This window comes from Ailuropoda melanoleuca, chromosome 7 (genome assembly GCF_002007445.2).
Source record: "Ailuropoda melanoleuca isolate Jingjing chromosome 7, ASM200744v2, whole genome shotgun sequence".
Classification (NCBI taxonomy): domain Eukaryota; kingdom Metazoa; phylum Chordata; class Mammalia; order Carnivora; family Ursidae; genus Ailuropoda; species Ailuropoda melanoleuca.
In genome coordinates, this window is record NC_048224.1 from 39245086 (window position 1) to 39257090 (window position 12005).

Below are 12005 nucleotides of genomic sequence, written 5' to 3' on the forward strand. Positions count from 1 at the left end.
AGTTAGTTAGTCCTTTCTTGCTTAGCACATCAAATTGCATTATTCTTGCTTGCTAGATTCTTCTAGATGGGAGCGTTCTTGAGACCAGGACATTATCTTGTCTTTTTATCCTCCCTTGGGTCCAGCACAAGGATTAATGCCCTGCGTAATTATTTGCTGAATTGGAAATATCTAAAGTTTCTAAAAGCTCAAGTAACCAACTAGATGGTGATACTCTACTATTAATTGAAACACTGAGGGACAGATTTGGGTTTTGAGCATGTTTACTTTGAGATATTTATGTTACATTTAGGAAATGCTTAGGAGGTATTTTTGAAAATAGGACACAGGAAAAGCAGATCTGAGTGTCACTAGTAATTAGGTGATACTGCAAATCATGGAAGTTGTTGAGGCCACATGTAGACAGAAGAGAAGACATATGAGAAGACAGTTGCACTAGTGATTAGGGACAGAGAACAAGAAGAGAAATAAAACTGATAGCAGTTAATTTTCTTCCTCTTTAATAGAATGTAATGGCTTGGGAAAAAATTGAGGGAAATAGGGGTGCCTGGGTGGCTCAGTTGTTAAGCGTCTGCCTTCGGCTCAGGTCGTGGGATTGAGCCCCGCATCAGGCTCCCTGCCTCACTGGGAGCCTGCTTCTTCCCCTCCCACTCCCCCAGCTTGTGTTCCCTCTCTCGCTGGCTCTCTCTCTCTCTCTGTCAATAAATAAATAAAATCTTAAAAAAAAAAGAAAAAGAAAGAAAGAAACAAGAGCCTTTTTTAAAAAAAAAAATTTGAGGGAAACGTGATTTTTTTTAAGGATCATTTGTGTATGTGTATTTCTTTTAAAATGGGATGTGTGTGTGTGTGTATATATATATATTTTTTTTAAAAAGATTTATTTATGTTTTTTTTTTGAGAGGGAGAGAGAGTGCCAAGCAGACCCACAATGAGCATGGAGCCTGACAGGGGGACCAATCCCATGATCCCAAGATCACGACCTGAGCCAAAACCAAGAGTTGGCTGCTCAACTGACTGTGCCACCCAGGCGCCCCAATGGGATTAATATGTATTTTTAAGAATGAACAAAATAGAGGGAATTAAGATAGTGGAGGAGTAGGGGACCCTAAGTTTGATCCCTCAAATACAGCTAGATGGTTATCAAATCATTCTGAACACCTGCAAAATCAATTGGAAATCTGAGAAAAGAAATGCTGTAATTCTACAAATAGAAAAACAATCACTTTTTGGAAGGTAGGAGGTGGGGAGGCTTGGATCTGGGGTGATATATCAGAGGATACAGTGGAGGGGAGGGAGCTTGCTTAGGAAGGCTACCATAAAGTATTATAAGCAGCGGAACACAAAATCGAAACTTTTAGAAGTCTGCTAGAGTGTGGTAGTCCCTGGCTTAAAGGTGCTCAGGTGGTGAATCAGGGCAGAATCCCAGGTGGGATAGCTTGGTATCAGGATCCCTGGGATCACAAGAAGAATGGGGGTGCCTGAGTGTGGCAGATTTCCTAGGCACAAGAGTGGGGAAGCTGGCTGAAAACAGCGAGTTTAGATGCTGGCTTTCTGCTCTGGGTTGCCATAAACCCGGGAACTACCGCACGGTCAGTGTCAAGCAAAAGATAGAAGCATGGTGGGAGGAACAGCACAGGTCTATGCAGCAGGAATCTGTAAAATTTGGAGTTTTGAAACTCAGTTGTGTGCCTGGGATAAAAATGCTTGGTCACAGGCTGGGTGAACACAGAGTTCAGACAGAAACCAGAGAGACAAGAGTGATTGACTGCTTTTCTGTGAGGGCTCACTGGTGTGAACTTTCAGCTCCCGGATTATAGAGCAGGGAGCTTTTATTTTCTTCCCACCTATCGGTGCTGAAAGCCTTCAGGGAGCAAAACAGTGCCACATAGTGGAACCCAGAGCGGCTTACACTGAGCCTGGCCCCCTGGCAAGGGAGGCACATTTCCACTAGGGCAAGGGCACTTGAGAATCAGCACAACAGACCCCTCCCCGAGATGAGCAGGAACAACTGGCTTGCACAAATTTACTGATCATAGACAGCTGCAGAGCTTCAGCTCTTGGGGAAAACAGTATATAGCATTTGTGGGGTTTTGTTTTATTCTTTAGTCTTTCAGTATTATTCTTTCAGTTATTTTCTTATTTTTTCAATTATTTTTTCATTTTTATTTTTATATATACATTATATATTTTTTTATTTTATTTTATTTTTGTATATAAGTAAGTTTTCTTTCTTTTTTATTTTGAGATCTAGTTTCTTTTAACAAGCAGACCAAAACACCAGGATCTAGTGGGGTTTTTTTTGTTGCTTCTTGTTTGTGTTTTTTCTTGTTTTGTTTTGTTTTTGTTTTCTGGTTTGTTTTGTGTTGTTTTTCTCTGTTGTTGTTATTGTTCTTTTTTTCTCTTTCTTCTATTCTTTTCTGGACAAAATGACGAGAGTGAGAAATTCACCCCAAAAGAAAGGACAGGAGGTAGTACTCACTGCCAGGGATTTAATCAATATGAGTATAAGTAAGATGTCTAAACTAAAATTGAAAACAACGATTATAAAGATACTAGTGGGCTTGAAAAAAGCATAGAAGACACTAGAGAATCCCTTACTGTAGAAATAAAAGAACTAAAGTCTAGGCAGGCTGAAATTAAAAATGCTGTTACTGAGATACAGTCCCAAATGGAGGCTATAAAAATGAGGATGAAAGAGGCAGAAGAGAGAGTCAGTGATATAGAAGATAAAATGATGGAAAATAAGGAAGCTGAAAAGAAGAGAGAAAGAAAACTACTGGATCAGGAAGGGAGACTTAGAGAACTCAGTGATTCCATAAAGTGAAATAATATCTGGATAGTAGGGGTCTCAGAAGATGAAGAGTGGTAGAGAGGGGCAGAAGGTTTATTTGAACAAATTATAGTAGAGAACTTCCCTAACCTGGGGAAGAAAACAGGCATTTAAGTCCGGGAGGCACAGAGAACCCCCCTCTCAATCAATAAATCAATAAAAATAGGTCAACACCTCAACATATAATAGTGAAGGTTGCAAATTTCAAAGATAAAATTCTGAAAGTAGCTTGGGGCAAGAGGTCCTTAATCTACAAGGGTAGAAACATAAGGCTGGCAGCAGACCTGTCCACAGAGACCTGGCAGGGCAGAAAGGACTGGCATGATATACTCAACATGCTAAATGGGAAAAATATGCAGCTAAGAGTACTTTATCCAGCAAGGCTGTCATTCAGATTAGAAGGAGAGCTAGAGTTTCCAGGACAAACAAAAACTAAAGGAATTTGTGAACAGTAAACCATCCCTGCAAGAAATATTAAAGGGGATCCTTTGAGTGAAGAGAGAGCCCAAAAGTAACAAAGATCAGAAAGGAACAGAAACAACCTACAGGAACAATGAGTTGACAGGTAATACAAAGTTACTAAATTCATCTTTCAATACTGTAAATGGACTAAATGCTTCAATCAAAAGACATAATGTATCAGAATGGATTTAAAAAAAAAGACCCATCGATATGCTGTTTACAAGAGACTCGTTTTAGACCCAAAGACACCTCCAGATTGAAATTGAAGGGGTGGAGAACCATTTACCATGCCAGTGGACATGAAAAGAAAGCTGGATTAGCCATCCCAATATCAGACAAACTAGATTTTAAACCAAAGACTATAATGAGAGATGAAGAAGGGCATTATATCATAATAAAAGGGTCTATCCAACAAGAAGATAAACAGTTGTACATATTTATGCCCCTAAATTGGGAGCAGCCAAATACATAAACCAATTAACAAAATTTAACTCATTGATAATAATACAATAATAATAGTGGACTTTTTACCCCACTCACAGCAACAGACAGATCAGTTAAACAGAAGATCAACAAGGAAACAAGTTTTGAATGACACACTGGACCAGATGGAGTTAAGAGATATATTCAGAGTATTTCATCCTAAAGCAACAGAATACACATTCTTCTTGAGTGAACATGGAACATTTTCCAGAATAGATCACATACTGGGCCACAAATCAGGTCTCAGTCGGTACAAAAAGATTAAGATTATACCATGCATATTTTCAGACCACCATACTTTAAAACTTGAAGTCAACCACAAGAAAAAATTTGGAAGGACCACAAATATATGGAGATTAAAGAACATCCTACTAAAGAATGAATGGGGGAGGGGGTGCCTGTGTGGCTCAGTTGGTTAAGGGTCTGCCTTCAGCTCAGGTCATGATCCGGAGGTCCTGGGATCGAGCCCTGCAATGGGCTCCCTGCTCAGCAGGGAGTCTGCTTCTCTCCTTCCCCCCTGCTCATACTCTCTCTTGCTATCTCTGTCTCTCAAATAAATAAAATCTAAAAAAAAAAAGAAAAAGAAAAAAGAATGAATGAATCAACCAGGAAATTAAAGAAGAATTTTAAAAAATACATGGAAGCAAATGAAAGTGAAAACATGACAGTTCAGAACTTTTGGGATGCAGCAAAGGTAGACCTAAGAGGGAAGTATATAGCAATACAGGCCTTTCTCAAGAAACAAGAAAAGTCTCAAATATACAACCTAACCTTACACCTAAAGGTGCTGGAAAAGGAAGAGCAGATAGGGTGCATGGGTGGCTCAGTCAGTTAAGCAACCAACTTTTGAGTTCATCTCAGATTGTGATCCCAGGGTCCTGGGATCAAGACCTGCATCAGGTTTACCGCTCAGCAGGGAGTCTGCTGGTCTCCCTCTCTCTCTTCCTCTGCCCCTCCCCCCACTTACACATGTTCTCTCTCTTTCTCTCTAAAATAAATAAATCTTTTTAAAAAAAAAACAACCCAGCAAATAAAGCCTAAGTCCAGCAGGAGAGAGAAATAATAAAGATTAGAGCAGAAAGCAATGATATAGAAATCAAAAAACCTGTAGAACATATCAATGAAACTAGGAGCTGGTTCTTTGAAAGAATTAATAAGATTGATAAACTGCTACTCAGACTTATCCAAAAGAAAAGAGAAAGGACCCAAATAAATAAAATCATGAATGAAAGAGGAGAGATCACAACCAACACTAAAGAAATACAAACAATTATAAGAACATATTATATGAGCAACTATATGCCAACAAATTCGGTAATCTGGAAGAAATGGATGCTTTCCTAGAAACGTATAAACTACCAAGACTGAAACAGGAAGAAATAGAAAACCTGAACAGAACCATAACCACCAAGAAAAGTGAAGCAATAATCAAAAATCTCCCAACAAACAAAAGAGTCCAGGGCCAGATAGCTTCCCAGGGGAATTCTACCAAACATTTAAAGAAGAATTAATACCTATTCTTCTGAAGGTGTTTCAAAAAATAGAAATGGAAGGAAAACTTCCAAGCTCTTTCTATGTGGCCGGTATTACCTTGATCCCAAAACCAGACAAAGACCCCACCAAAAAGGAGAATTACAGACCAATATTCCTGATGAACATGGATGCAAAAATTCTCACCAAGATACTAGCCAATAGTATCCAACAGCACATTAAAAGGATTATTCACTACGACCAAGTGGGATTTAGTCCTGGGCTCCAAGGGTAGTTCAACATCCACAAATCAATCAGTGTGATACACTACATTAATAAAAGAAAGGACAAGAACCATATGATCCTCTCAATAGATGCAGAAAACACATTTGGGAAAATACAGCATCCTTTCTTGATTAAAACTCTTCACAGTGTAGGGATAGAGGATACATACCTCAATATCATAAAAGCCATCTACAAGAATCCCACAGCGAATATCATTCTCAATGGGGAAAAACTGAGAGCTTTTCCCCTTAAGGTCAGAACCACAGCAGGGATGTCCACTATCACCACTGTTTTTGTTGGTCAACATAGTACTAGAAGTCCTAGCCTCAGCAATCAGACAACAAAAAGAAATAGAAGGCATCTGAATCGGCAAAGAAGTCAAACTGTCACTTTTCCCAGATGACGTAATATTCTATGTGGAAAACCCAAAAGACTGCACCCCAAAATTGCTAGAACTCATACGGGAATTCAGCAAAGTGGCAGGATATAAAATCAGTGCACAGAAATCAGTTGCATTTCTATACACTAACAATGAGACAGAAGAAAGAGAAATCGAGGAGTCAATCTCATATACAATTGCACCCAAAAGCATAAGATACCTAGGAATAAACCTAACCACGGGGCAAAGGATCTGTACTCAGAAAACTAGAGAATATTCATGAAAGAAATTGAGGAAGACACAAAGAAATGAAAACATTCCATGCTCATGGCTTGGAAGAACAAATATTGTTAAAATGTCCATCCTACCTAGAGAAATCTATACATTCAATGCAATCCCTACCAAAATACCACCAACTTTTTTCACAGAGCTGGAACAAAGAATCCTAAAATTTGTGTGGAACCAGAAAAGACCCCAAATAGCCAAAGGAATGTTGAAAAAGAAAAAGCAGATGGCATCACACTCAGGACTTCAAACTGTATTACAAAAGTATAATCATCAAGACAGTATGGTACTGGCATAAAAACAGACACATAGATCAATGGAACAGAATAAAGAACCCAGAAATGGAGCCTCAACTCTATGGTCAACTAATCTTGGACAGAGCAGGAAAGAATATCCAGTGGAAAAAAGTTTCTTCAACAAATGTTGCTGGGAAAATTGGACACCCACATGCAAAAGAATGAAACTGGACCATTTTCTTATACCATATCGAAAAATAAACTCAAAATGAATGAAGGAACTAAATATGAGACAGGAATCCATCAAAATCCTAGAGGAGAACATGGGCAACAACCTCTTTGACCTTGGCCGTGGCAGCTTCTTATTAGACACATCTCCAAAGGCAAGAGAAATAAAAGCAAAAATGAACTATTGGGACTTCACCAAGATAAAAAGCTTTTGCACAGCAAAAGAAGTAGTCAGCAAAACTAAAAGGCAGCCTATGGAATGGGAGAAGATATTTGGAAATGTCTTATCAGGTAAAGGGCTAGTATCCAAAATCTATAAAGAACTTATCAAACTCAATACCCAAAGAACAAAAAATTCAGTCAAGAAATGGGCAGAAGACATGAACAGACATTTCTCCAAAGAACACATACAGATGGCCAACAGACACATGAAAAAATGCTCAGCATCAGGGAAATACAAATCAAAACCACAATGAGTTACCACCTCACACCTATCAGAATGGCTAAAATTAACAACTCAGGAAACAACGGATGTCAGCGAGGATGTGGAGAAAAGGGAACCCTCTTACGCTGCTGGTGGGAATGCAAGCTGGTGAAGCCACTCTGGGAAACAGTATGGAGGTTCCACAACAAGTTAAAAATAGAGTACTCTACGACCCAGTGATCACACTACTAGATATTTATCCAAAGGACACAAACAGTGATTCGTAGGGGCACATGTGCGCCAATGTTTATAGCAGCATTATCAACAATAGCCAAATTATGGAAAGAGCCCAAATGTNTACTCTACGACCCAGTGATCACACTACTAGATATTTATCCAAAGGACACAAACAGTGATTCGAAGGGGCACATGTGCGCCAATGTTTATAGCAGCATTATCAACAATAGCCAAATTATGGAAAGAGCCCAAATGTCCATCAGCTGATGAATGGATAAAGAAGATGTGGTATATATATCCACTGGAATATTACTCAGCCATCAAAAAGAATGAAATCTTGCCATTTGCAACAATGTGGATGGAACTAGAGGGTATTATGCTAAGTGAAATAAGTCAGAGAAAGACAAATACTGTATGATTTCACTCATGTGGAATTTAAGAAAACAGATGAACATAGGGGAAGGGAAGGAAAAATAAAATAAGATAAAAACAGAGAGGGAGGCAAACCATAAGAGACTCTTAACTATAGGAAACAAACTGAGGGTTGCTAAAGGAGAGGTGGGTGGGGGTAAGGGGTGATTGGGTGATGGGCATTAAGGTTGGGTACTTGATGTAATGAGCACTGGGTGTTATATGCAACTGAGGAATCACTAAATTCTACCCCTGAAACTAATAATACAGTATATGCTAACTAAATTGAATTTAAATAAAGAATTTTTAAAAAGAAAAAAAATGAACAAAATATTATTACATTTTCGTATATTATTGATTCCTGGCCTTTAACATCCTAAAATGGTTTCTACTATCCGTGTAACTGAAAAATTTTAATGTGAAAGTGGCTGCAATATCAAATTATTGCAATTATGTATATTGAGATCAAACAATTATTTCTTTCAAGGGCAAGAACGTAATATATTTTTGCCTCTGGGGAGGGGGGAGAATGATCATTTTCGTAAGAGAAGGAAGGATTCAGTGCTTTCTTTGCTTGTGGGTTTCCTCTTGTTCACTTTTGATCTAGATATTGGTGGTTATGTTCCAGTCCTCCTGCATGTGCCCAAGAGGATTGGGAGTGGAGTGGACACCAGCAGAAGCACCATATTTTCCTGTAGACATTAGAAACAAGGAGCTTATTGCCCTGCTTGTCAAGGCTCAGGACAGAGAGGAGGAAGAAACAAGTATAAAGGTTTTGGTTTTGGAAAGAAGTTGGAATCTCCTGACCCTGGGACCTTAAGATCCACAAAATTGCTGAAAGAAAAAGTACTACCTTATTGAAAGGTAAGACATTAAACTGTTTTAAGGTTTAAGCCGTTTTAGCCACATTAGCATGTTTTCATAAGCTGTGAAATCAAGCAGTCATTTCTGCTAAGCCTAAGTTTTTGTGAAATAATCACCCATCCAGCCTCCCTGGGGAGATAGAGACCTGTATGGCTCAAGGGACGTTTATAGTGAGGGAGAGCCTTTACAAAATTGTACTCATTTTTTAAATGACATTTACTGAATGCCAGGCACTGTGGTAGGCCTTGGATATACAGAGATTAATATGTCAGTCACCCTCCCTATCTTCCAGAAGTTCTCATTCAAGGGAAAAAACCCTGATGATTACAATGTGATAAGTGCTATAATAAATAGGTCATATGTGTAATAAGAGTGGTCTAAATCTGAAGCAGTAATGTTGTGTCCTAAAGGATTAATGGAAGCTCATGAGGTTGGAAGAAAGGGATGGGCATCTGAGGTAGAGAGAATTATATGTTTAAAGACATAGGAATGAAAAAGTGTGCTGTGCTGGAAGAACACAAATTGCAGAAATTACTATCTGATGTTTGCAATGGAGCAGAAGAGGAGCAAGTGTTGAGATGTTGCTAGGTGAGAGTGGACTAGTTATGGAGGCCTTGTTGCATGCCAAGGAAATTTTAACTTACTTATTAGCCATGGGGAAGCATTGAAGATGAAAAAAAATTGTGGGACTACCTGAGTTTCAAGATGGGTAGGAGAGAAAATAAGTATAATGGTTTTAAAATAAGTATGTACCTATAGCTCTCAGTTGGGTCCCAGTCTTTTGTCTCTTCTTTTTTGCTAATATTCCTCATATCCTGTGTTCTTACTAGATTGATTCTAAACTTTGTAGGTTACTGGAGAGTAGGATTTTGATTTAGACTATTGAGAACTAACTCTCCAATTTTGAACACCTTCCAAAGTGTATTAGGCATACCTCAACCTAAAATAATTTTCCTCATTCTGGAGAGAAAGCTATAAACCCAAGAGCAAAGATTCTGGCTGATTAAATGCTGTAACAAGGAGGTAGCCAATGTTTCTTGTCTTTAATCATGACAAAAACAGGGTCATAAGTTTATGGTGACCCCAAGGAAAAGAAAATCATCCTAAGAGAAGTCAGACTTGATCCTGAAACCTTCTGCGGGAATTAGTTAATTTGAGGACTCATTAGAGGCCCTGGTTGCAGTAGAGAGGCCAGACACAAGGTACATAATTTGGAGTGGCTGGTTGCTGGAGCATTAGTTGACCATCCTGTCAGAGGAACTCAAGACTCGATGAAGTAAGTCACATATTTAGGGACCAGTGAGAAGATGGTGACCCTGGTGGAAGATCTGGGTGAAATGTTTGAATAGGGGTATCTGTATTCTATGGATTGTGACTTTCACTAAGATAAGAGAACAAAGAAGGAAGGATAATTTTTGGACCCATGACATTCAAATAGTAGATTTCAATGACACTCAAAGATCTTGCTGTATACTTTAACCAGGAGGAGTACAGTCAGGCTGGGCAAAGGGCTCTGTATAGATAATGATGCTGGAGATCTGTCGGAATCTGATCTCACTGTGGCCGTTAGTTTCAAAACTACATGTAATCTAGTTGGAGCAAGGAAAATAATTATATTTGAAGAGTACATTTCAAAAGGCATCTGCCAAGATTGGAAGGCTGAATTAAAAGTCAAAGATTTCAAGCCAAAAGCAGAACATTTCTATAAAATTAGTCCAAAAAGCAAAAACTGGAGGGAGAATCGAAAAATTCTTAAAAGATGTCTTGAAGTACTCAAAATGGGATGTATCAAAAGTTGTAGGCTTTAGTCTTCAGAGCTATCTATGACCTATAAAGTTTCTGTGTGTCCTATAAAGTTTTACCCTCTTTAGGTTAGAAGCTCTAAAATATGAATAATGGCTTATAGAAATCATAATAGATTGACAATTGAGGTGTGTGGCAGTTGCCACAGAAAATCTTTTTTGACAGAAAGGAACATTCAAGGAGCGAATTTGAGAATGATAACAGCCTGAGCTCAGCCCTCCTTATATAACAGACAGTTCTCATACTGGCCCTCCAAATAGTGCTGTGGAATAGACTTTAAATATATTTACATTTAATTCTACTAGATACTAGTTTAGTTTCGAATTCTAGTCAGAGGTAAAAATATTTTGAATGTACTGAACCTAAGAGAATTGTCATTCAAATTCAAAATTTTTTTAAAGATTCTATTTATTTATTTGAGAGAGAGAGTGCAGGCACGCACACACAAGGGGGGGAGGGGCAGATGGAGAAGCAGGCTCCCTGCTGAGCAGAGAGCCCACATGGGGCTCAATCCCAGGACTCTGGGATCATGACCTGAGTCAAAGGCAGATGCTTAACTGACTGAGCTGCCCAGACGCCCCCAGAATTCCTTCTTTTAAAAGTTTGTTTGTTTATGAGAGAAAGAAAAAGTGCGGTGCACAGGGAAAGGAGCAGAGGGAGAGGGACAAGCAGACTCCATGCTGAGTGCAGAGCCCAATGTGGGGCTCGATCTCAGGACCCTGAGATCATGACCTGAGCCAAAACCAAGAGTCAGATGCTTAACCAACTGTACCACCAAAGCACCCCACAAATTCAGAATTCTTAATAGAAAATACATGATTTTAATGGATACAGAGGAAATTTTGTCATTAGCAAACTTATTTTAAATCTAAGAAACCGCATGTTGGAAGATCAGGATATCCTGAATAGACCTGAGAGCCTCTGTCTGTGGTAGGAAAGCACTAGGTGTAGATTCTGAAATGCCTTTAGTTAAGTATTTGCAACTTTATGAGTGTTGAATAATTCATCCTAGAAAGACGTCCTCTACGTTAAAAAAGGTTTTTTATTTTCATGATGATTTGTATTGTACTTCCTTACAGAGAGTAGAGAATTTGTTGGTTTTACTCTTTAACATTTTTTAGACATGAGACAAAATAGAGGTGCCTGGCTGGCTTAGTTGGTAGAGAATGAAACTCTTGATTTCTGGGTTGTGAGTTGAAGCCCCATATGGGGGTAGAGTTTACTTAAAAAAAAACTAGTAAGACAAAATAGGTTTCCTGTGTGATGAAAAAAGCAAATCATAACCCAGTGTAATAGTTCTTCAACAAATGTAGCTCATAGGGTTTGCTTAAAAAAACCCCAAAAAGACAAAATAGGTTTCCTGTGTGATAAAAAAAAAGCAAATCATAACCCAGTGTAATAGTTCTTCAATGTATGTAGCTCAGTAAGAGATTGGCATTTATCCCTATTTGAAATTGATTAAAATTAAAGGTTTTAAGAAATGTTTTATTTGTGAACATTTAGAGCAGCATTTCAGAATGCTGTGATTTTTTTTTCAACATGTTTGTATGATTAAGAAAGATGTATATGTTAACTTATTTATGAACTGGGCTGTGGCAATATGTTATA

General features: G+C 38.5%; 1 protein-coding gene across 2 annotated transcripts in view; it reads left to right on the forward strand.

Moving 5' to 3' along the window:
- The window catches only part of LOC100477384 (dnaJ homolog subfamily C member 25), a 28949-nt gene that overhangs the window by 9369 nt on the left and 7575 nt on the right, over positions 1–12005 (forward strand). The gene's annotated exons all lie outside the window — the stretch shown is intronic.